The sequence below is a fragment of the Arachis hypogaea genome, chromosome 6 (genome assembly GCF_003086295.3).
Source record: "Arachis hypogaea cultivar Tifrunner chromosome 6, arahy.Tifrunner.gnm2.J5K5, whole genome shotgun sequence".
NCBI lineage: Eukaryota > Viridiplantae > Streptophyta > Magnoliopsida > Fabales > Fabaceae > Arachis > Arachis hypogaea.
The window spans coordinates 40,982,462-41,002,594 of record NC_092041.1 but is presented as its reverse complement, the minus strand read 5'-3'; the positions used below and the strand labels follow the sequence as shown (position 1 = coordinate 41,002,594).

The following is a 20,133-nucleotide window of genomic DNA, read 5'->3' as shown; positions in this document are numbered from 1 at the left end:
GATTAACCTTTAAGAAGGTTGCCAGTGACATTGGGCCCTAGGCTCCACTTCTACCAATGCCATTGTTGTTTATCTATTGTCCAAGAGCCTTCGCAGTGGCTTACATAGCAGTAGCCATGTTCTCCAACGCCGCCGTAAAGTTTACCAGGTCATTCAGGTTGGTTCTCGGTCCCTGAGTGCTAGTACAACGTCTCCCACAGCCTCGACCGCGTCTACAAGGTGCCATCTGGTTCCTATACACACTAAACAATCGATATCAAGTTGATGAGTCTCAATATCGAAAGTCTAGTTCTTCAAAGTCCCAAATGCATGCTCATGAACGTTTATGCCAGTTATATTAGTTAGATATTCTAATAGCACATAAACACACAAACAGAGAATGCATAGAAGCATCGTTAGTCCGTCCCTCAGGCTCTACAAGAACGAACTGCTCTGATACAATAATGTAACACCCTACCACACAGAGTCTTATGCTTAAGTCATAAAACAGAGGTGGCGAGGTATTACGACCTCTAAAAATAAAATGTAGTATATATAGTAGTGTGAAAAATATTCATAACTAGGAGCTTTTGAGGAAAAAGGGGTTAAATCAAAACCGTTAAATTGAAAAGCACAACACTTCGATAAATAACATAACGAAGCAGATAAAGGATAAGCTAACGCGAGTGTATAAACAAGAGAGTGCCAAGAGTATGGATATCAAAACTCAAGACCCGGTTTGCGAAGATAACCGGTCCGAGCATATATATATACATACATATATATATATATATATATATATATATATATATATATATATATATATATATATATATATATATATATAAAGTAAGGAACGAAAAAGAAACCCAAAAGACCAGTTACAGAATCTGTTCTCTAAAATAACCTCTAAGAGGAGTCAATACAGTATATATGTATATAGTGGAGATAATAAGTATCTAAGTAAGTACATAAAAGCAAAATAAAGACCTGAAAGCTAAGGATCTTCGCTAATCCAGAAGTCTCCAGCATACCTCAGCGAGGAGCCTTACGTCCTGCATCTGAAAACCACAAAATCCGCATGGGTGAGAACCAGAGGTTCTCAGTATGGTAACAGTACCCACATATCTAACATGTAATGTCCTGGAAAGTCGAAGGCAATCCTAGAACTTCCAACAGATAATCAAATCTTATAAATAGATTAAACCATAAATGAAATAGGCAACTAGCTAAAGATCTTCAGTCTAACTAACACTCCCCTTTCCAAATCCTTCGAACCTCCTAACCACCATCAGTGATTTGATATCGCAAACACAATTATATCAAACAAGGAAATGCACATATAGGAAGCAGATATGGCATTTAGACAATTAGCAAGTAATATCCAGTCAATTAGGCATTCCAAAGAATTCACATATAATGCATATGATGTATGCCTGTCCTAGTGGCTGATAAGTCTCATCTGTCGGTTATAAAGCCAATCCGACAAGTCCTGGTAGCTAACCATTGGACTGTCCCTCTGTCATGCATCCCCAACTCGAGTTACTCTCAAACATAATTATCAATACATATACACAACACCCATACTGGTGTCTATCCAAGGGGGAGAGCTCATCCGAAACTTTCACAGTGTCTGGCCACTAGGGGTGTTCATGGTTTGGTTAATCCAAAAACCAAACCAGTTTTTTGGTTAACCAAATATATAGTATTGGTTAATTAACCAAATTAGTTTTAAATGATAAAATCGGTTATTAACCGGTTAGTGAAATTCAAAACCGGTTTTTAACCGGTTATTAAAGTAAAAATCGGTTTTTAAAAAATAACCGGTTTTTATATAGAAAACCGGTTTTATATTAAAAAATCGGTTTTTACACTAAAAACCGGTTTTTACCTAAAAACGGGTTTTTATACTTAAAAATTGGTTTTTATACCATAAAATTGGTTTTTACTTGTAAAAATAGATTTTTACACAAAAATTAATATTTTTACATACAAAAACCCAAATTTTTAAACTTTTTTTTAATTGAATTTTTTTAATCTAATTTTTTTTCTTTCTAAATGATATGAGTAACATTTGTAAAAAATGAAATCCCTTCGATTGCTTTCGTTCCTTTTTCTTTGTTATCTCTTTTCAGCATTTTCTATAAATACTTTTTTCTAATATAAATAATTTTCTTTCTAAATGATATGAGTAACTTTTTCTTATCTCCTTCTTTCCATCTCTCTCCTTTTCTCTCCCCCTCCTCTTCTCTCTTCCTTATCTCTCTCTCTCTCTTCCTCTCTCTCTCTCTCTCCCTCCTCTCTCTCTCTCTCCTCTTCTCTTCCTTCTCTCTCTCTCTCCTCTTCTCTTCCTTCTCTCTCTCTCTCTCTCTCTCTTTCTCTCTCCCATTTTTCTCTCTCATTCTCTCTTTCTTTTCTCTCTTCCCCTCCCCTCTATCTATCTATCTCTCTCTCCCCTTCCCCTCTTTCTTCCCTCCTCTTTCTTTCTCTCTATCCTTCTCTCCCTCTCTCTCCCCATGCTCTTTCTCTTTCCCTTTCCCTCTTTCTCTCTCCCATCCTCTCCCTCTCTCCTTCTCTCTCCCCTCCTCTCTTTTCTCTCTCTCCTTCTCTCTCCCATCATTTCTCTCTCTCCTTCTCTCTCCCCATCATTTCTCTCTCTCTTCCCTCTCTCTTTCTCTCTCTTTGTCCTTTTTTTCTTCCTCTTTCTCTCTCTTCTTTTCTCTCTCATATCCTTCTTCTCTCTTCTTATCTCTCTCCTTTTTTCTTTCTCCTCATCTATCTTCTCTTTCTCTCTCTTCTCTCTCGCTTTAGAGAGAAGAGGAGAAAAGAGATAGAAGAGGGATAGAGATTGTGAAAAAGTTAAGAGAGAAGACAAAAGAGAGTAAGAAAGAAGACGAGAAGGAGAGAGAAGGAGAGAAGAAGAGGAGGAGAGAGAGAAATGGGGAGAGAGAGAGAAAGAAGAAAAAAAGAGAGAGGAGCAAGAGTAAAAGAAATACGAGAAGGAGAGAAAAGTAAGAGAAGAAGAGGATGAGAGGGAGAAAATGGGGGAGAGAGAAAGAAGAAAAGGAAAGAGAAAGGAATGAGACAGAGAGAAAGAGAGAAAAGAGAAAAAAGAGAGAGAGAAAGAGAGGGGAGGAAAAGGAGAGAGAGAGAGAGAGAGAGGAAGAGTATCAAGTCTCCACCTGGAGCACGTGGTGGCTAGCCACTGCTTTCACCCAGGGAAACCCGTATCTCAGATAGTGGAAGTGCATCATTCACATTTCATTCAATAAGCATATACGCAATTAGAGAGTAGTACTAGGATGGGTGACCTCCTGGGAAGTCCTCGTGTTGCACCTCTTTTTTTTTTTTTACGTCGTGCCGACCCTCATTCTTTAAATGACACTATCCCGAGTAGGACATCTAAGGGCGAGCCGCAATGACCTCATCCTCGGTAGGCACCTACGGTACCCACAAGGCTTCGCGGATAGTGTTACCCTCTCTCGCACCGTATGGTTAAGAAAATTGTGTGTGAGGACTATAATAGGTGTGAAAATACCAGCACTAATGCACCGGATCCCATCAGAACTCCGTAGTTAAGCATGCTTGGGCGAGAGTAGTACTAGGATGGGTGACCTCTTGGGAAGTCCTCGTGTTGTACCTCTTTTTTTTTTTCCGTCGTGCCGACCCTCATTCTTTAAATGACGCTATCCCGAGTAGGACACCTAAGGGCGAGCCGCAATGGCCTCATCCTCGGCAGGCACCTACGGTACCCGCAAGGTTTCGCGGATAGTGTTACGCTCTCTCGCGCCGTATGGTTAAGAAAATTGTGTGTGCAGACTCTAATAGGTGCGATCATACCAACACTAATGCACCGGATCCCATCAAAACTCTGCAGTTAAGCGTGCTTGGGTAAGAGTAGTACTAAGATGGGTGACCTCCTGGGAAGTCCTCGTGTTGCACCTCGTTTTTTTTTTACGTCGTGATGACCCTCATTCTTTAAATGACGCTATCCGAGTAGGACACCTAAGGGCGAGCCGCAATGGCTTCATCCTCGGCAGGCACCTACGGTACCCGCAAGGCTTCGCGGATAGTGTTACGCTTTCTCGCGCCGTATGGTTAAGAAAATTGTGTGTGCGAACTATAATAGGTGTGAAAATACCAGCACTAATGCACCGGATCCCATAAGAACTCCGCAGTTAAGCGTGCTTGGACGAGAGTAGTACTAGGATGGGTGATCTCCTTGGAAGTCCTCGTGTTGCACCTCTTTTTTTTTTTTTACGTCGTGCCGACCCTCATTCTTTAAATGACGCTATCCCGAGTAGGACACCTAAATGCGAGCCGCAATGGCCTCATCCTCGGCAGGCACCTACGGTACCCGCAAGGCTTCGCGGATAGTGTTACGCTCTCTCGCGCCGTATGGTTAAGAAAATTGTGTGTGCGAACTATAATAGGTGCGATCATACCAGCACTAATGCACCGGATCCCATCAGAACTCCGTAGTTAAGCGTGCTTGGGCGAGAGAAGTACTAGGATGGGTGACCTCCTTGGAAGTCCTCGTGTTGCACCTCTTTTTTTTTTTTTTTACGTCGTGCCGACCCTCATTCTTTAAATGACGCTATCCCGAGTAGAACACCTAAGGGCGAGCCGCAATGGCCTCATCCTCGGCAGGCACCTACGGTACCTGCAAGGCTTCGCGGATAGTGTTACGCTCTCTCGCGCTGTACGGTTAAGAAAATTGTGTGTGCAAACTATAATAGGTGCGATCGTACCAGCACTAATGCTCCGGATCCCATCAGAAATCCACAGTTAAGCGTGCTTTGGCAGGAGTAGTACTAGGATGGGTGACCTCCTGGGAAGTCCTCGTGTTGCACCTCTTTTTTTTTTTTTACGTCGTGCCGACCCTCATTCTTTAAATGAAGCTATCCCGAGTAGAACACCTAAAGGCAAGCCGCAATGGCCTCATCCTCGGCAGGCACCTACGGTACCTGCAAGGCTTTGTGGATAGTGTTATGCTCTCTCGCGCCGTATGGTTAAGAAAATTGTGTGTGTGAACTCTAATAGGTGCGATCGTACCGGCACTAATGCACCGGATCCCATCAGAACTCCGCAGTTAAGCGTGCTTGGGCGAGAGTGGTACTAGGATGGGTGACCTCCTGGGAAGTCCTCGTGTTGCACCTCTTTTTTTTTTTTTTACGTCATGACGAACCTCATTCTTTAAATGACGCTATCCCGAGTAGGACACCTAAAGGCGAGCCGCAATGGCCTCATCCTCGGCAGGCACCTACGGTACCCGCAGGGCTTCGCTGATAGTGTTACGCTCTCTAGCGCCGTATGGTTAAGAAAATTGTGTGTGCGGACTATAATAGGTGCGATCATACCAGCACTATTACACCGGATCCTATCAGAACTCCGCAGTTAAGCGTGCTTGGGCGAGAGTATTTCTAGGATGGGTGACCTCCTGGGAAGTCCTCGTGTTGCACCTCTTTTTTTTTTTTTTACGTCGTGCCGACCCTCATTCTTTAAATGAAGCTATCCCGAGTAGGGCACCTAAGGGCGAGCCGCAATGGCCTCATCCTCGGCAGGCACCTACGGTACCGGCAAGGCTTCGCGGATAGTGTTACGCTCTCTCGCGCCGTATGGTTAAGAAAATTGTGTGTGCGAACTATAATAGGTGCGATAATACCAGCACTAATGCACCGGATCCCAAGTCCTCGTGTGGCACCTCTTTTTTTTTTACGTCGTGCCAACCCTCATTCTTTAAATGACGTTATCCCGAGTATAACACCTAAGGGCGAGCCGCAATGGCCTCATCCTCGGTAGGCATTTACGGTACCTGCAAGGTTTCGCGGATAGTGTTACGCTCTCTCGCGCTGTATGGTTAAGAAAATTGTGTGTGCGAAATATAATAGGTGCGATCGTACCAGCACTAATGCACCGGATCCCATCAGAACTCCACAGTTAAGCGTGCTTGGGCAAGAGTAGTACTAGGATGGGTGACCTTCTGGGAAGTCCTCGTGTTGCACCTCTTTTTTTTTTTTTTACGTCGTGCCGACCCTCATTCTTTAAATGAAGCTATCCCGAGTAGAACACCTAAGGGCGAGCCGCAATGTCCTCATCCTCGGCAGGCACCTACGGTACCTGCAAGGCTTTGTGGATAGTGTTACGCTCTCTCGCGCCGTATGGTTAAGAAAATTGTGTGTGCGAACTATAATAGGTGCGATCGTACCCGCACTAATGCACCGGATCCCATCAGAACTCCACAACTAAGCGTGCTTAGGCAAGAGTAGTACTAGGATGGGAGACCTCCTGGGAAGTCCTCGTGTTGCACCTCTTTTTTTTTTTACGTCATGACGACCCTCATTCTTTAAATGACGCTATCCCGAGTAGGACACCTAAGGGCGAGCCGCAATGGCCTCATCCTCGGCAGGCACTTACGGTAACCGCAAGGCTTCGCGAATAGTGTTATGCTCTCTCGCACCGTATGGTTAAGAAAATTGTGTGTGCGGACTATAATAGGTGCTAAAATACCAGCACTAATGCACCGGATCCCATTAGAACACCGCAGTTAAGCGTGCTTGGGCGAGAGTAGTACTAGGATGGGTGACCTCCTAGGAAGTCGTCGTGTTGCACCTTTTTTCTTTTTTACGTCGTGCCGACCCTCATACTATAAATGACGCTATCCCGAGTAGGACACCTAAGGGCGAGCCGCAATGGCCTAATCCTCGGCAGCACCTACGGTACCCGCAAGGTTCGCGGATAGTGTTACGCTCTCTCGCGCCGTACGGTTAAGAAAATTGTGTGTGCGAACTATAATAGGTGCAATTGTACCAGCACTAATGCACCGGATCCCATCAGAACTCCACAATTAAGCGTGCTTGGGCGAGAGTAGTACTAGGATGGGTGACCTCCTGGGAAGTCCTCGTGTTGCACCTCTTTTTTTTTTTTACGTCGTGCCGACCCTCATTCTTTAAATGAAGCTATCCCGAGTAGAGCACCTAAGGGCGAGCCGCAATGGCCTCATCCTCGGCAGGCACCTACGGTACCTGCAATTCTTTGTGGATAGTGTTACGCTCTCTCGCGTCGTATGGTTAAGAAAATTGTGTGTGTGAACTCTAATAGGTGCGATCGTACCAGCACTAATGCACCGGATCCCATCAGAACTCCGCAGTTAAGCGTGCTTGGGCGAGAGTGGTACTAGGATGGGTGACCTCCTGGGATGTCCTCTTGTTGCACCTCTTTTTTTTTTTTTTTACGTCGTGCCGACTTTCATTCTTTAAATGAAGCTATCCCGAGTAGAACACCTAAGGGCGAGTCGCAATGGCCTCATCCTCGGCAGGCACCTACGGTACCTGCAATTCTTTGTGGATAGTGTTACGCTCTCTCGCGTCGTATGGTTAAGAAAATTATGTGTGCGAACTATAATAGGTGCGATCGTACCAGCACTAATGCACCGTATCCCATCAGAACTCCACAATTAAGCGTGCTTGGGCAAGAGTAGTACTAGGTTGGGTGACCTCCTGGGAAGTCCTCGTGTTGCACCTCTTTTTTTTTTTTTTTTACGTCATGACGACCCTCATTCTTTACATGAAGCTATCCCGAGTAGAACATCTAAGGGCGAGCCGCAATGGCCTCATCCTCGGCAGGCACCTATGGTACCTGCAAGGCTTCGCGGATAGTGTTACGCTCTCTCGCGCCGTATGTTATGAAAATTGTGTGTGCGAACTATAATAGTTGCGATCGTACCAGCACTAATGCACCGGATCCCATCGGAACTCCACAATTAAGTGTGCTTGGGCAAGAGTAGCACTATGATGGGTGACCTCCTGGGAAGTACTCGTGTTGCACCTCTTTTTTTTTTTTACATCGTGCCGACCCTCATTCTTTAAATGAAGCTATCCCGAGTAGAACACCTAAGGGCGAGCCGCAATGGCCTCATCCTCGGCAGGCACCTACGATACCTGCAAGGCTTTGTGGATAGTGTTACGCTCTCTCGCGCCGTATGGTTAAGAAAATTGTGTGTGCGAACTATAATAGGTGCGATCGTAACAGCACTAATGCACCGGATCCCATCAGAACTCCACAATTAAGCGTGCTTGGGCAAGAGTAGTACTAGGATGGGTGACCTCTGGGAAGTCCTCGTGTCGCACCTCTTTTTTTTTTTTTTTTTACGTCATGACGACCCTCATTCTTTAAATGACGCTATCCCGAAGAGGACACCTAAGGGCGAGCCGCAATGGCCTCATCCTCGGCAGGCACCTACGGTAACCGCAAGGCTTCGCGGATAGTGTTACGCTCTCTCGCACCGTATGGTTAAGAAAATTGTGTGTGCGGACTATAATAGGTGCGAAAATACCAGCACTAATGCACCGGATCCCATCAGAACTCCGCAGTTAAGCGTGCTTGGGCGAGAGTAATACTAGGATGGGTGACCTCCTGGGAAGTCCTCGTGTTGCACCTTTTTTTTTTTTACGTCGTGCCGACCCTCATCATTTAAATGACGCTATGCCGAGTAGGACACCTAAGGGCGAGCCGCAATGGCCTCATCCTCGGCAGGCACCTACGGTACACGCAAGGTTTCGCGGATAGTGTTACGCTCTCTCGCGCCGTACGGTTAAGAAAATTGTGTGTGCGAACTATAATCGGTGCGATTGTACCAACACTAATGCACCGGATCCCATCAGAACTCAGCAGTTAAGCTTGCTTGGGCGAGAGTAGTACTAGGATGGGTGACATCCTGGGAAGTCCTCGTGTTGCACCTCTTTTTTTTTTTTTTTTACGTCGTGCCGACCCTCATTCTTTAAATGAAGCTATCCCGAGTAGAACACCTAAGGGCAAGCCGCAATGGCCTCATCCTCGGCAGGCACCTATGGTACCTGCAAGGCTTTGTGGATAGTGTTACGCTCTCTCGCGCCGTATGGTTAAGAAAATTGTGTGTGCGAGCTATAATAGGTGCGATCGTACCAGCACTAATGCACCGGATCCCATCAGAACTCCACAATTAAGCGTGCTTGGGAAAGAGTAGTACTAGGATGGGAGACCTCCTGGGAAGTCCTCGTGTTGCACCTCTTTTTTTTTTTTACGTCATGACGACCCTCATTCTTTAAATGACGCTATCCCGAGTAGGACACCTAAGGCGAGCCTCAATGGCCTCATCCTCGCAGGCACCTACGGTAACCGCAAGGCTTCGCGGATAGTGTTACGCTCTCTCGCACCTTATGGTTAAGAAAATTATGTGTGCGGACTATAATAGGTGCGAATACCAGCACTAATGCACCGGATCCCATTAGAACTCCGCAGTTAAGCGTGCTTGGGCGAGAGTAGTACTAGGATGGGTGACCTCCTGGGAAGTCCTCGTGTTGCACCTTTTTTTTTTTTACGTCGTGCCGACCCTCATCCTTTAAATGACGCTATCCCGAGTAGGACACCTAAGTGCGAGCCACAATAGCCTCATCCTCGGCAGGCACCTACGGTACACGCAAGGTTTCGCAGATAGTGTTACGCTCTCTCGCGCCGTATGGGTAAGAAAATTGTGTGTGCGAACTATAATGGTGCGATGTACCAGCACTAATGCACCGGATCCCATCAGAACTCCGCAGTTAAGCTTGCTTGGGCGAGAGTAGTACTAGGATGGGTGACCTCCTGGGAAGTCCTCGTGTTGCACCTCTTTTTTTTTTTTTACGTCGTGCCGACCCTCATTCTTTAAATGAGCTATCCCGAGTAGGACACCTAAGGGCGAGCCGCAATGGCTTCATCCTCGCAGGCACCTACGGTACCTGCAAGGCTTTGTGGATAGTGTTACGCTCTCTCGCGCTGTATGGTTAAGAAAATTGTGTGTGCGAACTATAATAGGTGCGATCGTACCAGCACTAATGCACCGGATCCCATCAGAACTCCACAATTAAGCATGCTTGGGCAGAGTAGTACTAGGATGGGTGACCTCCTGGGAAGTCCACGTGTTGCACCTCTTTTTTTTTTTTTACGTCATCCGACCCTCATTCTTTAAATGACGCTATCCCGAGTAGGACACCTAAGGGCGAGCCGCAATGGCCTCATCCTCGCAGGCACCTACGGTAACCGCAAGGCTTCACGGATAGTGTTACGCTCTCTCGCACCGTATGGTTAAGAAAATTGTGTGTCGGACTATAATAGGTGCGAAATACCAGCACTAATGCACCGGATCCCATCAGAACTCCGCAGTTAAGCGTTCTTGGGCGAGAGTAGTACTAGGATGGGTACTCCTGGGAAGTCCTCGTGTTGCACCTTTTTTTTTTTACGTCGTGCCGACCTCATTCTTTAAATGACGCTATCCGAGTAGGACACCTAAGGGGAGCCGCAATGGCCTCATCCTCGCAGCACCTACGTACCCGCAAGGTTCGCGATAGTGTTACGCTCTCTCGCGCCGAGGTTAAGAAAATTGTGTGCAACTATAATAGCGATTACCAGCACTAATGCACCGGATCCCATCAGAACTCCGCAGTTAAGCGTCTTGGCGAGAGTAGTACTAGGATGGTGGGAAGTCTCGTGTGCACCTCTTTTTTTTTTTTTTTACGTCGTGCGACCTCATTCTTTAATGAGCTATCCCGAGTAGACACCTAAGGCGAGCCGCAATGGCCTCATCCTCGCAGCACTACGGTACCCAAGCTTCGGGATAGTGTTACGCTCTCTCGCGCCGATGGTTAAAAATTGTGGTGCGAACTATAATAGGTGCGATCTACCAGCACTAATGCACCGGATCCCATCAGAACTCCCAGTTAAGCGTGCTTGGGCAGATAGTACTAGGATGGGTGACCTCCTGGGAAGTCCTCGTGTTGCACCTCTTTTTTTTTTTTTTACGTCTGCGACCTCATTCTTTAAATGACGCTATCCCGAGTAGGACACTAAGGGCGAGCCGCAATGGCCTCATCCTCGGCAGCACCTCGGTACCGCAAGGCTTCGCGGATAGTGTTACGCTCTCTCGCGCCGCATGGTTAAGAAAATTGTGTGTGCGAACTATAATAGGTGCGATCATACCAGCACTAATGCACGATCCATCAGAACTCCATTAAGCGTGCTTGGGAGAGTACTAGATGGTGACTCCTGGAAGTCTCGTGTTGCACTCTTTTTTTTTTTTTACGTCGTGCCGACCTCATTCTTTAAATGAGCTATCCGAGTAGACACCTAAGGCAGCCGCATGCCTCATCCTCGCAGGCACCTACGGTACCGCAAGGCTTGCGGATAGTGTTACGCTCTCTCGCGCCGCATGGTTAAAAATTGTGTGTGCGAACTATAATAGGTGCGATCATACCAGCACTAATGCACCGGATCCCATCAGAACTCCGCAGTTAAGCGTGCTTGGGCGAGAGTAGTACTAGGATGGGTGACCTCCTGGGAAGTCCTCGTGTTGCACCTTTTTTTTTTTTTACGTCGTGCGACCTCATTCTTTAAATGACGCTATCCGAGTAGGACACCTAAGGCGAGCCGCAATGGCCTCATCCTCGCAGGCACCTACGGTACCGCAAGGCTTCGCGGATAGTGTTACGCTCTCTCGCGCCGCATGGTTAAAAAATTGTGTGTGCGAACTATAATAGGTGCGATCATACCAGCACTAATGCACCGGATCCCATCAGAACTCCGCAGTTAAGCGTGCTTGGGCGAGAGTAGTACTAGGATGGGTGACCTCCTGGGAAGTCCTCGTGTTGCACCTCTTTTTTTTTTTTTTTAACGTCGTGCCGACCTCATTCTTTAAATGACGCTATCCCGAGTAGGACACCTAAGGGCGAGCCGCAATGGCCTCATCCTCGCAGGCACCTACGGTACCGCAAGGCTTCGCGGATAGTGTTACGCTCTCTCGCGCCGCATGGTTAAAAAATTGTGTGTGCGAACTATAATAGGTGCGATCATACCAGCACTAATGCACCGGATCCCATCAGAACTCCGCAGTTAAGCGTGCTTGGGCGAGAGTAGTACTAGGATGGGTGACCTCCTGGGAAGTCCTCGTGTTGCACCTCTTTTTTTTTTTTTTTAACGTCGTGCCGACCTTCATTCTTTAAATGACGCTATCCCGAGTAGGACACCTAAGGGCGAGCCGCAATGGCCTCATCCTCGGCAGGCACCTACGGTACCCGCAAGGCTTCGCGGATAGTGTTACGCTCTCTCGCGCCGCATGGTTAAAAAATTGTGTGTGCGAACTATAATAGGTGCGATCATACCAGCACTAATGCACCGGATCCCATCAGAACTCCGCAGTTAAGCGTGCTTGGGCGAGAGTAGTACTAGGATGGGTGACCTCCTGGGAAGTCCTCGTGTTGCACCTCTTTTTTTTTTTTTTTTAACGTCGTGCCGACCTTCATTCTTTAAATGACGCTATCCCGAGTAGGACACCTAAGGGCGAGCCGCAATGGCCTCATCCTCGGCAGGCACCTACGGTACCCGCAAGGCTTCGCGGATAGTGTTACGCTCTCTCGCGCCGCATGGTTAAAAAATTGTGTGTGCGAACTATAATAGGTGCGATCATACCAGCACTAATGCACCGGATCCCATCAGAACTCCGCAGTTAAGCGTGCTTGGGCGAGAGTAGTACTAGGATGGGTGACCTCCTGGGAAGTCCTCGTGTTGCACCTCTTTTTTTTTTTTTTTTTAACGTCGTGCCGACCTCATTCTTTAAATGACGCTATCCCGAGTAGGACACCTAAGGGCGAGCCGCAATGGCCTCATCCTCGGCAGGCACCTACGGTACCCGCAAGGCTTCGCGGATAGTGTTACGCTCTCTCGCGCCGCATGGTTAACAAAATTGTGTGTGCGAACTATAATAGGTGCGATCATACCAGCACTAATGCACCGGATCCCATCAGAACTCCGCAGTTAAGCGTGCTTGGGCGAGAGTAGTACTAGGATGGGTGACCTCCTGGGAAGTCCTCGTGTTGCACCTCTTTTTTTTTTTTTTTTAACGTCGTGCCGACCTTCATTCTTTAAATGACGCTATCCCGAGTAGGACACCTAAGGGCGAGCCGCAATGGCCTCATCCTCGGCAGGCACCTACGGTACCCGCAAGGCTTCGCGGATAGTGTTACGCTCTCTCGCGCCGCATGGTTAACAAAATTGTGTGTGCGAACTATAATAGGTGCGATCATACCAGCACTAATGCACCGGATCCCATCAGAACTCCGCAGTTAAGCGTGCTTGGGCGAGAGTAGTACTAGGATGGGTGACCTCCTGGGAAGTCCTCGTGTTGCACCTCTTTTTTTTTTTTTTTAACGTCGTGCCGACCTTCATTCTTTAAATGACGCTATCCCGAGTAGGACACCTAAGGGCGAGCCGCAATGGCCTCATCCTCGGCAGGCACCTACGGTACCCGCAAGGCTTCGCGGATAGTGTTACGCTCTCTCGCGCCGCATGGTTAACAAAATTGTGTGTGCGAACTATAATAGGTGCGATCATACCAGCACTAATGCACCGGATCCCATCAGAACTCCGCAGTTAAGCGTGCTTGGGCGAGAGTAGTACTAGGATGGGTGACCTCCTGGGAAGTCCTCGTGTTGCACCTCTTTTTTTTTTTTTTTTAACGTCGTGCCGACCTTCATTCTTTAAATGACGCTATCCCGAGTAGGACACCTAAGGGCGAGCCGCAATGGCCTCATCCTCGGCAGGCACCTACGGTACCGCAAGGCTTCGCGGATAGTGTTACGCTCTCTCGCGCCGCATGGTTAAAAAATTGTGTGTGCGAACTATAATAGGTGCGATCATACCAGCACTAATGCACCGGATCCCATCAGAACTCCGCAGTTAAGCGTGCTTGGGCGAGAGTAGTACTAGGATGGGTGACCTCCTGGGAAGTCCTCGTGTTGCACCTCTTTTTTTTTTTTTTTAACGTCGTGCCGACCTTCATTCTTTAAATGACGCTATCCCGAGTAGGACACCTAAGGGCGAGCCGCAATGGCCTCATCCTCGGCAGGCACCTACGGTACCCGCAAGGCTTCGCGGATAGTGTTACGCTCTCTCGCGCCGCATGGTTAACAAAATTGTGTGTGCGAACTATAATAGGTGCGATCATACCAGCACTAATGCACCGGATCCCATCAGAACTCCGCAGTTAAGCGTGCTTGGGCGAGAGTAGTACTAGGATGGGTGACCTCCTGGGAAGTCCTCGTGTTGCACCTCTTTTTTTTTTTTTTTTTAACGTCGTGCCGACCTTCATTCTTTAAATGACGCTATCCCGAGTAGGACACCTAAGGGCGAGCCGCAATGGCCTCATCCTCGCAGGCACCTACGGTACCCGCAAGGCTTCGCGGATAGTGTTACGCTCTCTCGCGCCGCATGGTTAAAAAATTGTGTGTGCGAACTATAATAGGTGCGATCATACCAGCACTAATGCACCGGATCCCATCAGAACTCCGCAGTTAAGCGTGCTTGGGCGAGAGTAGTACTAGGATGGGTGACCTCCTGGGAAGTCCTCGTGTTGCACCTCTTTTTTTTTTTTTTTAACGTCGTGCCGACCTTCATTCTTTAAATGACGCTATCCCGAGTAGGACACCTAAGGGCGAGCCGCAATGGCCTCATCCTCGGCAGGCACCTACGGTACCCGCAAGGCTTCGCGGATAGTGTTACGCTCTCTCGCGCCGCATGGTTAACAAAATTGTGTGTGCGAACTATAATAGGTGCGATCATACCAGCACTAATGCACCGGATCCCATCAGAACTCCGCAGTTAAGCGTGCTTGGGCGAGAGTAGTACTAGGATGGGTGACCTCCTGGGAAGTCCTCGTGTTGCACCTCTTTTTTTTTTTTTTTTTAACGTCGTGCCGACCTTCATTCTTTAAATGACGCTATCCCGAGTAGGACACCTAAGGGCGAGCCGCAATGGCCTCATCCTCGCAGGCACCTACGGTACCCGCAAGGCTTCGCGGATAGTGTTACGCTCTCTCGCGCCGCATGGTTAACAAAATTGTGTGTGCGAACTATAATAGGTGCGATCATACCAGCACTAATGCACCGGATCCCATCAGAACTCCGCAGTTAAGCGTGCTTGGGCGAGAGTAGTACTAGGATGGGTGACCTCCTGGGAAGTCCTCGTGTTGCACCTCTTTTTTTTTTTTTTTTTAACGTCGTGCCGACCTTCATTCTTTAAATGACGCTATCCCGAGTAGGACACCTAAGGGCGAGCCGCAATGGCCTCATCCTCGGCAGGCACCTACGGTACCCGCAAGGCTTCGCGGATAGTGTTACGCTCTCTCGCGCCGCATGGTTAACAAAATTGTGTGTGCGAACTATAATAGGTGCGATCATACCAGCACTAATGCACCGGATCCCATCAGAACTCCGCAGTTAAGCGTGCTTGGGCGAGAGTAGTACTAGGATGGGTGACCTCCTGGGAAGTCCTCGTGTTGCACCTCTTTTTTTTTTTTTTTTTTAACGTCGTGCCGACCTTCATTCTTTAAATGACGCTATCCCGAGTAGGACACCTAAGGGCGAGCCGCAATGGCCTCATCCTCGGCAGGCACCTACGGTACCCGCAAGGCTTCGCGGATAGTGTTACGCTCTCTCGCGCCGCATGGTTAACAAAATTGTGTGTGCGAACTATAATAGGTGCGATCATACCAGCACTAATGCACCGGATCCCATCAGAACTCCGCAGTTAAGCGTGCTTGGGCGAGAGTAGTACTAGGATGGGTGACCTCCTGGGAAGTCCTCGTGTTGCACCTCTTTTTTTTTTTTTTTTAACGTCGTGCCGACCTTCATTCTTTAAATGACGCTATCCCGAGTAGGACACCTAAGGGCGAGCCGCAATGGCCTCATCCTCGGCAGGCACCTACGGTACCGCAAGGCTTCGCGGATAGTGTTACGCTCTCTCGCGCCGCATGGTTAAAAAATTGTGTGTGCGAACTATAATAGGTGCGATCATACCAGCACTAATGCACCGGATCCCATCAGAACTCCGCAGTTAAGCGTGCTTGGGCGAGAGTAGTACTAGGATGGGTGACCTCCTGGGAAGTCCTCGTGTTGCACCTCTTTTTTTTTTTTTTTTTTAACGTCGTGCCGACCTTCATTCTTTAAATGACGCTATCCCGAGTAGGACACCTAAGGGCGAGCCGCAATGGCCTCATCCTCGGCAGGCACCTACGGTACCCGCAAGGCTTCGCGGATAGTGTTACGCTCTCTCGCGCCGCATGGTTAACAAAATTGTGTGTGCGAACTATAATAGGTGCGATCATACCAGCACTAATGCACCGGATCCCATCAGAACTCCGCAGTTAAGCGTGCTTGGGCGAGAGTAGTACTAGGATGGGTGACCTCCTGGGAAGTCCTCGTGTTGCACCTCTTTTTTTTTTTTTTTTTAACGTCGTGCCGACCTTCATTCTTTAAATGACGCTATCCCGAGTAGGACACCTAAGGGCGAGCCGCAATGGCCTCATCCTCGGCAGGCACCTACGGTACCCGCAAGGCTTCGCGGATAGTGTTACGCTCTCTCGCGCCGCATGGTTAACAAAATTGTGTGTGCGAACTATAATAGGTGCGATCATACCAGCACTAATGCACCGGATCCCATCAGAACTCCGCAGTTAAGCGTGCTTGGGCGAGAGTAGTACTAGGATGGGTGACCTCCTGGGAAGTCCTCGTGTTGCACCTCTTTTTTTTTTTTTTTTTAACGTCGTGCCGACCTTCATTCTTTAAATGACGCTATCCCGAGTAGGACACCTAAGGGCGAGCCGCAATGGCCTCATCCTCGGCAGGCACCTACGGTACCCGCAAGGCTTCGCGGATAGTGTTACGCTCTCTCGCGCCGCATGGTTAACAAAATTGTGTGTGCGAACTATAATAGGTGCGATCATACCAGCACTAATGCACCGGATCCCATCAGAACTCCGCAGTTAAGCGTGCTTGGGCGAGAGTAGTACTAGGATGGGTGACCTCCTGGGAAGTCCTCGTGTTGCACCTCTTTTTTTTTTTTTTTTTAACGTCGTGCCGACCTTCATTCTTTAAATGACGCTATCCCGAGTAGGACACCTAAGGGCGAGCCGCAATGGCCTCATCCTCGGCAGGCACCTACGGTACCCGCAAGGCTTCGCGGATAGTGTTACGCTCTCTCGCGCCGCATGGTTAACAAAATTGTGTGTGCGAACTATAATAGGTGCGATCATACCAGCACTAATGCACCGGATCCCATCAGAACTCCGCAGTTAAGCGTGCTTGGGCGAGAGTAGTACTAGGATGGGTGACCTCCTGGGAAGTCCTCGTGTTGCACCTCTTTTTTTTTTTTTTTTTAACGTCGTGCCGACCTTCATTCTTTAAATGACGCTATCCCGAGTAGGACACCTAAGGGCGAGCCGCAATGGCCTCATCCTCGGCAGGCACCTACGGTACCCGCAAGGCTTCGCGGATAGTGTTACGCTCTCTCGCGCCGCATGGTTAACAAAATTGTGTGTGCGAACTATAATAGGTGCGATCATACCAGCACTAATGCACCGGATCCCATCAGAACTCCGCAGTTAAGCGTGCTTGGGCGAGAGTAGTACTAGGATGGGTGACCTCCTGGGAAGTCCTCGTGTTGCACCTCTTTTTTTTTTTTTTTTTAACGTCGTGCCGACCTTCATTCTTTAAATGACGCTATCCCGAGTAGGACACCTAAGGGCGAGCCGCAATGGCCTCATCCTCGGCAGGCACCTACGGTACCCGCAAGGCTTCGCGGATAGTGTTACGCTCTCTCGCGCCGCATGGTTAACAAAATTGTGTGTGCGAACTATAATAGGTGCGATCATACCAGCACTAATGCACCGGATCCCATCAGAACTCCGCAGTTAAGCGTGCTTGGGCGAGAGTAGTACTAGGATGGGTGACCTCCTGGGAAGTCCTCGTGTTGCACCTCTTTTTTTTTTTTTTTTTTAACGTCGTGCCGACCTTCATTCTTTAAATGACGCTATCCCGAGTAGGACACCTAAGGGCGAGCCGCAATGGCCTCATCCTCGGCAGGCACCTACGGTACCCGCAAGGCTTCGCGGATAGTGTTACGCTCTCTCGCGCCGCATGGTTAACAAAATTGTGTGTGCGAACTATAATAGGTGCGATCATACCAGCACTAATGCACCGGATCCCATCAGAACTCCGCAGTTAAGCGTGCTTGGGCGAGAGTAGTACTAGGATGGGTGACCTCCTGGGAAGTCCTCGTGTTGCACCTCTTTTTTTTTTTTTTTTTTAACGTCGTGCCGACCTTCATTCTTTAAATGACGCTATCCCGAGTAGGACACCTAAGGGCGAGCCGCAATGGCCTCATCCTCGGCAGGCACCTACGGTACCGCAAGGCTTCGCGGATAGTGTTACGCTCTCTCGCGCCGCATGGTTAACAAAATTGTGTGTGCGAACTATAATAGGTGCGATCATACCAGCACTAATGCACCGGATCCCATCAGAACTCCGCAGTTAAGCGTGCTTGGGCGAGAGTAGTACTAGGATGGGTGACCTCCTGGGAAGTCCTCGTGTTGCACCTCTTTTTTTTTTTTTTTTTAACGTCGTGCCGACCTTCATTCTTTAAATGACGCTATCCCGAGTAGGACACCTAAGGGCGAGCCGCAATGGCCTCATCCTCGGCAGGCACCTACGGTACCCGCAAGGCTTCGCGGATAGTGTTACGCTCTCTCGCGCCGCATGGTTAACAAAATTGTGTGTGCGAACTATAATAGGTGCGATCATACCAGCACTAATGCACCGGATCCCATCAGAACTCCGCAGTTAAGCGTGCTTGGGCGAGAGTAGTACTAGGATGGGTGACCTCCTGGGAAGTCCTCGTGTTGCACCTCTTTTTTTTTTTTTTTTTAACGTCGTGCCGACCTTCATTCTTTAAATGACGCTATCCCGAGTAGGACACCTAAGGGCGAGCCGCAATGGCCTCATCCTCGGCAGGCACCTACGGTACCCGCAAGGCTTCGCGGATAGTGTTACGCTCTCTCGCGCCGCATGGTTAACAAAATTGTGTGTGCGAACTATAATAGGTGCGATCATACCAGCACTAATGCACCGGATCCCATCAGAACTCCGCAGTTAAGCGTGCTTGGGCGAGAGTAGTACTAGGATGGGTGACCTCCTGGGAAGTCCTCGTGTTGCACCTCTTTTTTTTTTTTTTTTTAACGTCGTGCCGACCTTCATTCTTTAAATGACGCTATCCCGAGTAGGACACCTAAGGGCGAGCCGCAATGGCCTCATCCTCGGCAGGCACCTACGGTACCCGCAAGGCTTCGCGGATAGTGTTACGCTCTCTCGCGCCGCATGGTTAACAAAATTGTGTGTGCGAACTATAATAGGTGCGATCATACCAGCACTAATGCACCGGATCCCATCAGAACTCCGCAGTTAAGCGTGCTTGGGCGAGAGTAGTACTAGGATGGGTGACCTCCTGGGAAGTCCTCGTGTTGCACCTCTTTTTTTTTTTTTTTTTTAACGTCGTGCCGACCTTCATTCTTTAAATGACGCTATCCCGAGTAGGACACCTAAGGGCGAGCCGCAATGGCCTCATCCTCGGCAGGCACCTACGGTACCCGCAAGGCTTCGCGGATAGTGTTACGCTCTCTCGCGCCGCATGGTTAACAAAATTGTGTGTGCGAACTATAATAGGTGCGATCATACCAGCACTAATGCACCGGATCCCATCAGAACTCCGCAGTTAAGCGTGCTTGGGCGAGAGTAGTACTAGGATGGGTGACCTCCTGGGAAGTCCTCGTGTTGCACCTCTTTTTTTTTTTTTTTTTAACGTCGTGCCGACCTTCATTCTTTAAATGACGCTATCCCGAGTAGGACACCTAAGGGCGAGCCGCAATGGCCTCATCCTCGGCAGGCACCTACGGTACCCGCAAGGCTTCGCGGATAGTGTTACGCTCTCTCGCGCCGCATGGTTAACAAAATTGTGTGTGCGAACTATAATAGGTGCGATCATACCAGCACTAATGCACCGGATCCCATCAGAACTCCGCAGTTAAGCGTGCTTGGGCGAGAGTAGTACTAGGATGGGTGACCTCCTGGGAAGTCCTCGTGTTGCACCTCTTTTTTTTTTTTTTTTTAACGTCGTGCCGACCTTCATTCTTTAAATGACGCTATCCCGAGTAGGACACCTAAGGGCGAGCCGCAATGGCCTCATCCTCGCAGGCACCTACGGTACCCGCAAGGCTTCGCGGATAGTGTTACGCTCTCTCGCGCCGCATGGTTAACAAAA

General features: G+C 48.6%; 48 non-coding genes and 4 pseudogenes across 48 annotated transcripts; all 52 read left to right on the top strand.

The window, feature by feature from the left end:
- Window positions 1-3,503: 3,503 nt before the first annotated feature.
- LOC112699115 (5S ribosomal RNA) lies at window positions 3,504-3,622 on the top strand. The gene has a single exon (XR_003152235.1). It is a non-coding gene; the product is annotated as a 5S ribosomal RNA (ribosomal RNA).
- A 183-nt stretch (window positions 3,623-3,805) lies between these two features.
- Window positions 3,806-3,924, top strand: LOC112699292 (5S ribosomal RNA). Its single transcript, XR_003152375.1, has one exon. It is a non-coding gene; the product is annotated as a 5S ribosomal RNA (ribosomal RNA).
- A 182-nt stretch (window positions 3,925-4,106) lies between these two features.
- Window positions 4,107-4,225, top strand: LOC112699185 (5S ribosomal RNA). The gene has a single exon (XR_003152301.1). It is a non-coding gene; the product is annotated as a 5S ribosomal RNA (ribosomal RNA).
- A 185-nt stretch (window positions 4,226-4,410) lies between these two features.
- On the top strand, window positions 4,411-4,529 carry LOC112698629 (5S ribosomal RNA). Its single transcript, XR_003151775.1, has one exon. It is a non-coding gene; the product is annotated as a 5S ribosomal RNA (ribosomal RNA).
- Window positions 4,530-4,716: 187 nt separating this feature from the next.
- LOC112699316 (5S ribosomal RNA) lies at window positions 4,717-4,835 on the top strand. Its single transcript, XR_003152397.1, has one exon. It is a non-coding gene; the product is annotated as a 5S ribosomal RNA (ribosomal RNA).
- A 185-nt stretch (window positions 4,836-5,020) lies between these two features.
- Window positions 5,021-5,139, top strand: LOC112698698 (5S ribosomal RNA). The gene has a single exon (XR_003151841.1). It is a non-coding gene; the product is annotated as a 5S ribosomal RNA (ribosomal RNA).
- Window positions 5,140-5,325: 186 nt separating this feature from the next.
- LOC112699096 (5S ribosomal RNA) lies at window positions 5,326-5,444 on the top strand. Its single transcript, XR_003152217.1, has one exon. It is a non-coding gene; the product is annotated as a 5S ribosomal RNA (ribosomal RNA).
- Window positions 5,445-5,868: 424 nt separating this feature from the next.
- Window positions 5,869-5,987, top strand: LOC112698970 (5S ribosomal RNA). Its single transcript, XR_003152097.1, has one exon. It is a non-coding gene; the product is annotated as a 5S ribosomal RNA (ribosomal RNA).
- A 186-nt stretch (window positions 5,988-6,173) lies between these two features.
- Window positions 6,174-6,292, top strand: LOC112699321 (5S ribosomal RNA). The gene has a single exon (XR_003152402.1). It is a non-coding gene; the product is annotated as a 5S ribosomal RNA (ribosomal RNA).
- A 183-nt stretch (window positions 6,293-6,475) lies between these two features.
- LOC112699353 (5S ribosomal RNA) lies at window positions 6,476-6,594 on the top strand. Its single transcript, XR_003152429.1, has one exon. It is a non-coding gene; the product is annotated as a 5S ribosomal RNA (ribosomal RNA).
- Window positions 6,595-6,775: 181 nt separating this feature from the next.
- On the top strand, window positions 6,776-6,894 carry LOC112699021 (5S ribosomal RNA). The gene has a single exon (XR_003152147.1). It is a non-coding gene; the product is annotated as a 5S ribosomal RNA (ribosomal RNA).
- Window positions 6,895-7,078: 184 nt separating this feature from the next.
- LOC112699171 (5S ribosomal RNA) lies at window positions 7,079-7,197 on the top strand. The gene has a single exon (XR_003152288.1). It is a non-coding gene; the product is annotated as a 5S ribosomal RNA (ribosomal RNA).
- Window positions 7,198-7,384: 187 nt separating this feature from the next.
- LOC112699327 (5S ribosomal RNA) lies at window positions 7,385-7,503 on the top strand. Its single transcript, XR_003152408.1, has one exon. It is a non-coding gene; the product is annotated as a 5S ribosomal RNA (ribosomal RNA).
- Window positions 7,504-7,690: 187 nt separating this feature from the next.
- LOC112699435 (5S ribosomal RNA) lies at window positions 7,691-7,809 on the top strand (annotated as a pseudogene).
- A 184-nt stretch (window positions 7,810-7,993) lies between these two features.
- On the top strand, window positions 7,994-8,111 carry LOC112699390 (5S ribosomal RNA). The gene has a single exon (XR_003152461.1). It is a non-coding gene; the product is annotated as a 5S ribosomal RNA (ribosomal RNA).
- Window positions 8,112-8,300: 189 nt separating this feature from the next.
- LOC112698942 (5S ribosomal RNA) lies at window positions 8,301-8,419 on the top strand. The gene has a single exon (XR_003152071.1). It is a non-coding gene; the product is annotated as a 5S ribosomal RNA (ribosomal RNA).
- Window positions 8,420-8,601: 182 nt separating this feature from the next.
- On the top strand, window positions 8,602-8,720 carry LOC112699441 (5S ribosomal RNA; annotated as a pseudogene).
- Window positions 8,721-8,908: 188 nt separating this feature from the next.
- LOC112699300 (5S ribosomal RNA) lies at window positions 8,909-9,027 on the top strand. Its single transcript, XR_003152382.1, has one exon. It is a non-coding gene; the product is annotated as a 5S ribosomal RNA (ribosomal RNA).
- Window positions 9,028-9,209: 182 nt separating this feature from the next.
- Window positions 9,210-9,326, top strand: LOC112699019 (5S ribosomal RNA). Its single transcript, XR_003152145.1, has one exon. It is a non-coding gene; the product is annotated as a 5S ribosomal RNA (ribosomal RNA).
- Window positions 9,327-9,507: 181 nt separating this feature from the next.
- On the top strand, window positions 9,508-9,625 carry LOC112699176 (5S ribosomal RNA). The gene has a single exon (XR_003152292.1). It is a non-coding gene; the product is annotated as a 5S ribosomal RNA (ribosomal RNA).
- A 183-nt stretch (window positions 9,626-9,808) lies between these two features.
- On the top strand, window positions 9,809-9,926 carry LOC112699367 (5S ribosomal RNA). Its single transcript, XR_003152442.1, has one exon. It is a non-coding gene; the product is annotated as a 5S ribosomal RNA (ribosomal RNA).
- A 182-nt stretch (window positions 9,927-10,108) lies between these two features.
- LOC112699446 (5S ribosomal RNA) lies at window positions 10,109-10,224 on the top strand (annotated as a pseudogene).
- A 439-nt stretch (window positions 10,225-10,663) lies between these two features.
- Window positions 10,664-10,778, top strand: LOC112699486 (5S ribosomal RNA; annotated as a pseudogene).
- A 453-nt stretch (window positions 10,779-11,231) lies between these two features.
- Window positions 11,232-11,350, top strand: LOC112698519 (5S ribosomal RNA). Its single transcript, XR_003151670.1, has one exon. It is a non-coding gene; the product is annotated as a 5S ribosomal RNA (ribosomal RNA).
- A 176-nt stretch (window positions 11,351-11,526) lies between these two features.
- LOC112698450 (5S ribosomal RNA) lies at window positions 11,527-11,645 on the top strand. The gene has a single exon (XR_003151603.1). It is a non-coding gene; the product is annotated as a 5S ribosomal RNA (ribosomal RNA).
- A 184-nt stretch (window positions 11,646-11,829) lies between these two features.
- Window positions 11,830-11,948, top strand: LOC112698449 (5S ribosomal RNA). The gene has a single exon (XR_003151602.1). It is a non-coding gene; the product is annotated as a 5S ribosomal RNA (ribosomal RNA).
- A 187-nt stretch (window positions 11,949-12,135) lies between these two features.
- Window positions 12,136-12,254, top strand: LOC112698448 (5S ribosomal RNA). The gene has a single exon (XR_003151601.1). It is a non-coding gene; the product is annotated as a 5S ribosomal RNA (ribosomal RNA).
- Window positions 12,255-12,442: 188 nt separating this feature from the next.
- On the top strand, window positions 12,443-12,561 carry LOC112698447 (5S ribosomal RNA). The gene has a single exon (XR_003151600.1). It is a non-coding gene; the product is annotated as a 5S ribosomal RNA (ribosomal RNA).
- Window positions 12,562-12,750: 189 nt separating this feature from the next.
- On the top strand, window positions 12,751-12,869 carry LOC112698446 (5S ribosomal RNA). The gene has a single exon (XR_003151599.1). It is a non-coding gene; the product is annotated as a 5S ribosomal RNA (ribosomal RNA).
- Window positions 12,870-13,058: 189 nt separating this feature from the next.
- Window positions 13,059-13,177, top strand: LOC112698445 (5S ribosomal RNA). Its single transcript, XR_003151598.1, has one exon. It is a non-coding gene; the product is annotated as a 5S ribosomal RNA (ribosomal RNA).
- Window positions 13,178-13,365: 188 nt separating this feature from the next.
- On the top strand, window positions 13,366-13,484 carry LOC112698444 (5S ribosomal RNA). Its single transcript, XR_003151597.1, has one exon. It is a non-coding gene; the product is annotated as a 5S ribosomal RNA (ribosomal RNA).
- Window positions 13,485-13,671: 187 nt separating this feature from the next.
- LOC112698443 (5S ribosomal RNA) lies at window positions 13,672-13,790 on the top strand. The gene has a single exon (XR_003151596.1). It is a non-coding gene; the product is annotated as a 5S ribosomal RNA (ribosomal RNA).
- A 188-nt stretch (window positions 13,791-13,978) lies between these two features.
- On the top strand, window positions 13,979-14,097 carry LOC112698442 (5S ribosomal RNA). The gene has a single exon (XR_003151595.1). It is a non-coding gene; the product is annotated as a 5S ribosomal RNA (ribosomal RNA).
- A 188-nt stretch (window positions 14,098-14,285) lies between these two features.
- On the top strand, window positions 14,286-14,404 carry LOC112698441 (5S ribosomal RNA). The gene has a single exon (XR_003151594.1). It is a non-coding gene; the product is annotated as a 5S ribosomal RNA (ribosomal RNA).
- A 188-nt stretch (window positions 14,405-14,592) lies between these two features.
- On the top strand, window positions 14,593-14,711 carry LOC112698439 (5S ribosomal RNA). Its single transcript, XR_003151592.1, has one exon. It is a non-coding gene; the product is annotated as a 5S ribosomal RNA (ribosomal RNA).
- Window positions 14,712-14,900: 189 nt separating this feature from the next.
- LOC112698438 (5S ribosomal RNA) lies at window positions 14,901-15,019 on the top strand. Its single transcript, XR_003151591.1, has one exon. It is a non-coding gene; the product is annotated as a 5S ribosomal RNA (ribosomal RNA).
- Window positions 15,020-15,209: 190 nt separating this feature from the next.
- On the top strand, window positions 15,210-15,328 carry LOC112698436 (5S ribosomal RNA). The gene has a single exon (XR_003151590.1). It is a non-coding gene; the product is annotated as a 5S ribosomal RNA (ribosomal RNA).
- Window positions 15,329-15,519: 191 nt separating this feature from the next.
- LOC112698435 (5S ribosomal RNA) lies at window positions 15,520-15,638 on the top strand. The gene has a single exon (XR_003151589.1). It is a non-coding gene; the product is annotated as a 5S ribosomal RNA (ribosomal RNA).
- Window positions 15,639-15,825: 187 nt separating this feature from the next.
- LOC112698434 (5S ribosomal RNA) lies at window positions 15,826-15,944 on the top strand. The gene has a single exon (XR_003151588.1). It is a non-coding gene; the product is annotated as a 5S ribosomal RNA (ribosomal RNA).
- A 191-nt stretch (window positions 15,945-16,135) lies between these two features.
- On the top strand, window positions 16,136-16,254 carry LOC112698433 (5S ribosomal RNA). Its single transcript, XR_003151587.1, has one exon. It is a non-coding gene; the product is annotated as a 5S ribosomal RNA (ribosomal RNA).
- Window positions 16,255-16,444: 190 nt separating this feature from the next.
- LOC112698432 (5S ribosomal RNA) lies at window positions 16,445-16,563 on the top strand. Its single transcript, XR_003151586.1, has one exon. It is a non-coding gene; the product is annotated as a 5S ribosomal RNA (ribosomal RNA).
- Window positions 16,564-16,753: 190 nt separating this feature from the next.
- Window positions 16,754-16,872, top strand: LOC112698431 (5S ribosomal RNA). Its single transcript, XR_003151585.1, has one exon. It is a non-coding gene; the product is annotated as a 5S ribosomal RNA (ribosomal RNA).
- A 190-nt stretch (window positions 16,873-17,062) lies between these two features.
- Window positions 17,063-17,181, top strand: LOC112698430 (5S ribosomal RNA). Its single transcript, XR_003151584.1, has one exon. It is a non-coding gene; the product is annotated as a 5S ribosomal RNA (ribosomal RNA).
- Window positions 17,182-17,371: 190 nt separating this feature from the next.
- LOC112698429 (5S ribosomal RNA) lies at window positions 17,372-17,490 on the top strand. The gene has a single exon (XR_003151583.1). It is a non-coding gene; the product is annotated as a 5S ribosomal RNA (ribosomal RNA).
- Window positions 17,491-17,680: 190 nt separating this feature from the next.
- Window positions 17,681-17,799, top strand: LOC112698427 (5S ribosomal RNA). The gene has a single exon (XR_003151581.1). It is a non-coding gene; the product is annotated as a 5S ribosomal RNA (ribosomal RNA).
- Window positions 17,800-17,990: 191 nt separating this feature from the next.
- Window positions 17,991-18,109, top strand: LOC112698426 (5S ribosomal RNA). Its single transcript, XR_003151580.1, has one exon. It is a non-coding gene; the product is annotated as a 5S ribosomal RNA (ribosomal RNA).
- A 190-nt stretch (window positions 18,110-18,299) lies between these two features.
- LOC112698425 (5S ribosomal RNA) lies at window positions 18,300-18,418 on the top strand. Its single transcript, XR_003151579.1, has one exon. It is a non-coding gene; the product is annotated as a 5S ribosomal RNA (ribosomal RNA).
- A 190-nt stretch (window positions 18,419-18,608) lies between these two features.
- Window positions 18,609-18,727, top strand: LOC112698424 (5S ribosomal RNA). Its single transcript, XR_003151578.1, has one exon. It is a non-coding gene; the product is annotated as a 5S ribosomal RNA (ribosomal RNA).
- Window positions 18,728-18,917: 190 nt separating this feature from the next.
- LOC112698423 (5S ribosomal RNA) lies at window positions 18,918-19,036 on the top strand. The gene has a single exon (XR_003151577.1). It is a non-coding gene; the product is annotated as a 5S ribosomal RNA (ribosomal RNA).
- Window positions 19,037-19,226: 190 nt separating this feature from the next.
- On the top strand, window positions 19,227-19,345 carry LOC112698422 (5S ribosomal RNA). Its single transcript, XR_003151576.1, has one exon. It is a non-coding gene; the product is annotated as a 5S ribosomal RNA (ribosomal RNA).
- Window positions 19,346-19,536: 191 nt separating this feature from the next.
- LOC112698420 (5S ribosomal RNA) lies at window positions 19,537-19,655 on the top strand. Its single transcript, XR_003151575.1, has one exon. It is a non-coding gene; the product is annotated as a 5S ribosomal RNA (ribosomal RNA).
- A 190-nt stretch (window positions 19,656-19,845) lies between these two features.
- On the top strand, window positions 19,846-19,964 carry LOC112698419 (5S ribosomal RNA). The gene has a single exon (XR_003151574.1). It is a non-coding gene; the product is annotated as a 5S ribosomal RNA (ribosomal RNA).
- The last annotated feature ends 169 nt before the right edge of the window (window positions 19,965-20,133 follow it).